The sequence below is a fragment of the Gavia stellata genome, chromosome 2 (assembly GCF_030936135.1).
Source record: "Gavia stellata isolate bGavSte3 chromosome 2, bGavSte3.hap2, whole genome shotgun sequence".
In the NCBI taxonomy this organism is placed as follows: Eukaryota; Metazoa; Chordata; class Aves; order Gaviiformes; family Gaviidae; genus Gavia; species Gavia stellata.
This window is the reverse complement of record NC_082595.1, coordinates 17,368,820-17,374,819: the sequence shown is the minus strand read 5'-3', so window position 1 is coordinate 17,374,819 and position 6,000 is coordinate 17,368,820.

The following is a 6,000-nucleotide window of genomic DNA, read 5'->3' as shown; positions in this document are numbered from 1 at the left end:
TTGCTGTTGTCCTGAAGCACATAAGGTAGGGCTGAGTGCTAATCCAGGTGTGGGTCAAGAATGACACCCAGTGGACAGACCATGTGGTACTCCCAGAGGATTTCTGTCGGTGTCTATCCGATTCACTTTTCCTGATTTAATATACTCCCATGTAATAAGCCATATTAGGGTATTAAACAATGTCCTAGTCTACATTCCCACTAACATGCCATGACAAAAAACCTCCTGAAAACATTTCCTTTCTAGCCCTTTTATACATCTATAGATTGGGGTACAGAGACAAAAAGGTCTCCTTGAAGATTGGAACATTTTTTTTCCTCTCCAAAATTTGAATCCCTGGTTAGGTATTTCAGAGGATTTTTTTCTTTTTGCCTCCCTCTCTGTTGATTTTTATACATTCAATATGGACAGCTTTCCATAAAGCTCCAAATCTATGCAGAGCTGTATTAACTTCTCAGTCATATGAACTGGGGGTTTTCTATTCATAACCCCTTCTATTCAATGGGGGTTTTCAAACCATAATAGAATAGGTTCATAATAAATATTTATGTTGCTTTGGTAGAATGCTCAAAGGGTTTTCCTTTGTCATGACACCATTAAAAAAACAGCAACAAGAAAACCAGCCACGCATTGAATCTGGTCTGATTAAAATCCATTTTTCTGACCCAACAAGGGTTCATCTGTACCTCACAAAACAGAGAGGTACCATGCCCATACCTGTATCATGCTCCACTATCCAAAGGAAAGAGCTGGCAAATAGTCCTGCTCTGCACTGGGGCAGGACCAAGGGACTGGGATTAAGCCCAAAAGCACAGCGAGGGTGAAGAGAATGAAGAGAGAAATGGGAGGAAGACAAGAGAACTAATTTCTGAGTATGAAGCTAGAGAAGTGGGGTCATCTTGTGAGCAAAGCAGAGGTCATACAGGAGAGGAAGCAGTGGTCTGTGGAGGCAGCTTCGTACAGCCAAACATGCTAAATTGCCTGAACTGCTTTTAGTGGAGCCCGGACTGCAGAACCCACTGACCTCCACCCTCACATCACCAACCTCAGAACTCCTCCTTTAGGCAGGCTTTCCTTTTACCTATATCTTCATTGCACAAAGAGAGAGAGCAAACCAGAATCCTTAGCCTTTCTTTTGTAAAATACCACAATATGTTAAAAAAGATCCCCTCAGAGAGCAGCGCACGCTCACCTCTAGCCCTCAGGGTTTGGTAATACGCCCTTTTTACTGACACTGCACTGCTAATCTGAACAAACATGCCATGCTCCTCATTATGGTAAGACATGTGAATTACTTAGTGCCAAGAAAGGCCTAAAGGCATCAAAGTTTGTGCTTTCATATGCACATGGAGTAGGATTTTCGGTAGCAGCAGTGGAAGTGATTTCTTCCTGTCTCACCCTCACTCCTCCTTCAGAGCGGTGCAGTAGCAAGCAGGATGAAACTCAGAGCAAATGCATCTCTCTCCCCCTTAGCTCAGATAGTCCCTTCTCTGAGCAAATAATGCTTTTTTGTACTAATGCCTACATCTGTTTGAGCATGTCTCCTGCATTATTAACATCTGCAACCTGCAAAGGAAATTAACTGTAGAATTTGCCTCTGATTTCAAGCGTTAATCTCCAGTGAGCTCACACCTTCTGACCTTGTTAACCTCAGCTTTGAGTATCTAAAATAAATTCCTGCCTAGCAAGCCGTTTCAGCTGGGTGGTTAATCCAGGAGATCTCTCAGGTCAAAGGCTTAGGTTTAGCTGAGGCCCTACTGCAGCACATCTGAAACACTCTGCCCAGATAAAGAGCTTTGGAAACCTGCAAACAACAGTCAGAGGCAGAGTTTATAGCACCATATTTTATCAGATTCTTCGCCAGGTGCCTCTAAGCAAAGATCTATTGCACACACCGGCACTCTGCTCCATCCAGCCAGGCCCAGCAGGACACTCACTCGTAACAAGTGGCGGTGTCAGTAAACCATCAGCTCACCTAATGCTCTGGCCCTTCCTCAGGCTGAGGGTAGTGCTCTGCTACCTCCTTCTCATCTCAGCCTCCCCACGCTTTCTTCTCCTCAAAGAAACTCTTCTAGTCTATAGGTTTGATGTCTGGGGGCTTTTTGCTTGGTTTTTTTGTTTGTGGTTTTGGGGTTCAGTTTTTTGTCTTGTTTTTAAATCCACTGACATTTCTATTTAATCACCTTCCACAGCAAATTGCGGTATCTGCCATATTTTCTACGTGGCTACAGCTGTACTAAAGATTTCCTCCATTATAGATGAAAGACTCATAAACATCCCCTCACACACACTGTTCCTCACTGGGACAGTAGAAACAAAAAGCTAGCAAACTTCCTTATTTCAAGATATTTTCTTTTTTAAGAGTCTACTATAAAAGCGACTAACCCTATTCATTATTCCTTACCTCAGATTCCTCACTATATTGTTTTTTCCACTGTTGTTAATAGGAATAAGACAACCATGCTGCTACATATGCTTCTAAATAACCAAACTTTTTGCACTGTTACGCACTTCTTGTAGAAGGACTAGGAATGCTAATTAACTATCCACACCTGATAGATACCAAATTTCCATCAACCACAGTGAGATTATGGCTGGGGCTGGTGTTTCGTATTCTATCCTCTATCTTTTTTTTTTTTTCTTTATTCTAATTTGTAAAACTCACACATTGATAGAATCTCAAATTTAAACGTCTGGGAGTTAGTCATCATTAAAGGTAAACTCTCTCTTTTCCCCCATGTGTCTTAAGGGATCATCTGAAATCAGAGGCAGGGCTTCTTCAGTGGGAAGAGAGACTGAAAGAGGAAAATTAATATAGTGCTAGGGAAAGGTTTTCCTTTTGAAGGTTTGGCAAGCAGCAACTGAGAGCTTAGACAGGCAGATATCCACCCCACCAGCAAAACCATTGCAGGAGTTCCCTCCTGCGGCATATTCTGTTTTACAACATTGTAGTGATGCTTGTTGGTAGTGAGTGGTCAAAGGTCTCCTGGTCATGAGATGAAGCTGAGACAATAACACCAAGGTATATAAACATGCCCCACATTAGGAAGACCAGCTTATTCATGCATTGCAAGGGGAGCCCTCAATGACATTTAAAGGCAGCTGATTTACAATGGACAAAAAGGGCATTATTTTCCAACACAGCAATCAGTAAAGTTAATCTGCTTATTATGCAACTCTCAGTTCCACAGTGTTATTTCTCTCAATAGGGCAAAAAGCTTTGTAAATTTGAAGAAAGGATTTGGCAGGTATATGCACAAGATTAGCATCTGCTCAGTGTTATCCAGGAAAATATCGTAAAAGAAAATATCACCATTCTCATGTTTTAGGACACAAGACCATCTGTCTTTGGAGGGCAAGGAGAATTCCCTTTATACAGAGTTACACGGTATTACTACAGTGGTTTTATACGAGGACAGGTCATATATTTTCACAATGTGCAATCTTGATAAAATATCCAAGTAAAGAGTTAACTTCAAAAATTAAGCAAACATTGTTATGAAGGCTATTTTCCTTTTTTTAAACATTGCCCAATTTATTGAGAAATGGCTATATTCACATTTTTAGAGGGTTTTAAAGTATTTCTGAATATTGACAAAAAAATTGAAGATATATTTATTGTTTTCTGTATTTTGCTTTGACTAGCAAATGCTCACACAAAGCTTTTGAGACAGGGTGACCACACAGTGACTCTTTCAGGTAGGCTTCCTTACTCTGTGTTTTTCAGGAGTGTGCCTCCCTGCCTTTAGAATTATGTACCTCAAAATCTACTTGTTTTTCAGGAGTGTGCCTCCCTGCCTTTAGAATTATGTACCTCAAAATCTACTTGTTTTTCAGGAGTGTGCCTCCCTGCCTTTAGAATTATGTACCTCAAAATCTACTTGTTTTTCAGGAGTGTGCCTCCTTGCCTTTAGAATTATGTACCTCAAAATCTACTTGTGTATCTGCATACTCTGCAGCAAACATAGAAGTGCAAGAACTAATCTGGGGCTTGCCTTTACATGTATGATTAAAGGCACTAGCCTTTAGCCTTAGTATGCAGTTATCATTATTATTTATAGATCATTATTTTATAGTAATAAAGTGGATCTTCTGCAGAACCTCAAAGAAAACCGAGAAAGATAAAAAGCTGGTGGAAAAAAACCCAACTGGTACATGAGCCCTTTTCCCCTTTTTTCTGTATTCTTCCCCTGTGATTATTTCTGGTTTTGGCTGTATCAGTATTTGTAACTATTTCAGTTCCATATCTTGTTTGCACTGTTTTTTGATACAGCTGGAAACAGAACATATGAAAAGGTATAGACTGGCCAACCCATTAAAGGAAATCCTATGCTCACTCGTAACTGGTTTTTCTTAGCAGATATTTGCCTGAGTAAAGGATAGTAGAGGTCATATCCTTATAACTGATGAACTAATGTGCATACAGCGGCATGTATCCGGACATTTTATTGCTAACATATTATTCCTCACATAATTACCCGGATACTAAATGGCAAGTAGGATCGTATCTCAAAGGATGAACAGCTTCTGGGCTTGATACATCTAACTTCTGGAGGCAGGAGACACTGAAATTTTGCTATGAAGGAAAATTCAGTTTTAAAAAAATCTATTTTCTCTTGACCTCAAGCAAAACTGCCTTATATTCACATTTCTGACAGCTACACAAATTTCTAAGGCTTTTGGAACTATCAAAATGTTTCATTTTGGTAGTGTCAAACTGTTTTGGTTTGCTGATGCTGAAATGTTTCATCTAATTATGTCAAAATACTTTATTCTGTTCATGTGAAAACATTATAACATAATCTTCACTCTTTAGTACAATATACCATTTAAAATATCACATAAATTCAATATAAAAATTAATACATATATAAAAAAATCAATTAATCAAAACGGTGCAATCAAGATGATATGTTTTTACCTTATCAAAACAAAATATTTTGACATTACCAAAATAAAACAAGACAGCTGAAGTGATTTGTTTCAGCCCCTTTCCAATGAAAATTTCATCAAAATTGACATCTTCTCCAAGAACATTTTGATGCTGATGAAACAACATGTCATGATGAAACACAGTTCTATTTACAATGTTTTTGCTGCCCTTAATTTTAGGAAAAGGAAAAAATACATCGAAAGGGCTAGCTACAATGACACAGCAGATTTTGCAGCCATACATTTACAGGTGCCTGGAGGTACTAGCAATTAAAGTATTTCTAGCCACTTACATCTTTAATTCTCCTTCCAAAAATAATCCAGTAACTTTTCTAGATTGTTCCTTAGGTGAAGATGACTAAAAAGATTTGTCATTGCCCATTCTTTGCTACAGTGAAAGCACAGGAATAGCTGTAAGCATTTCATGACATCTCTCTCTTGTCTTCTTTATTTTATGATTGGGGGTGATTTTCCCTCCCGCACGCTTACCCTTCATGCCCCTTCTTCTCCTTATTTCCATGGTACAAAAGCTTGGGCAAGCTCCCTTTTACCTTCTCCATGAGTATTCGTAGGTCTAATTAAGGTAAATTCAGCTTGTCTGATTTGAGAAGTCTTATCAGGAATACTTAACCTGTGCAAATAATATGCATAGACTGAAGTATTCCTTCTGAATGCTAATTAACTATCATACAAGATTTCATACATAATCAAATGTCCAAATGCACCAGAAGCTTTAGAGGGAAAGAAAAAAAAATGCTTTAGAAAAGGTAACAAACAAAAATCCTACGCTAGCAATTCAGAGCGGCCCAATAACCCTGAGCACATTTCCTGATTCATATTGTGAAACTGCCTTCCGATTTTAAGTGGGGAAGGATGGAGCTCAGCCATTCCTCCACCTGGGCTGCAGAGACTGAAAGATGGTGAAGAAGGGATAAAAAAAGCTAGGAGGGTCATTCAGCCTTTTTCATTTTCCAGGACAATATTTTTAAACTGAATCTTGCAGAAAGTAAGTGATAATTAATTCTGTTTAGCTCTTTTTAGAGTGACTACATTCACATCTATGTCTTC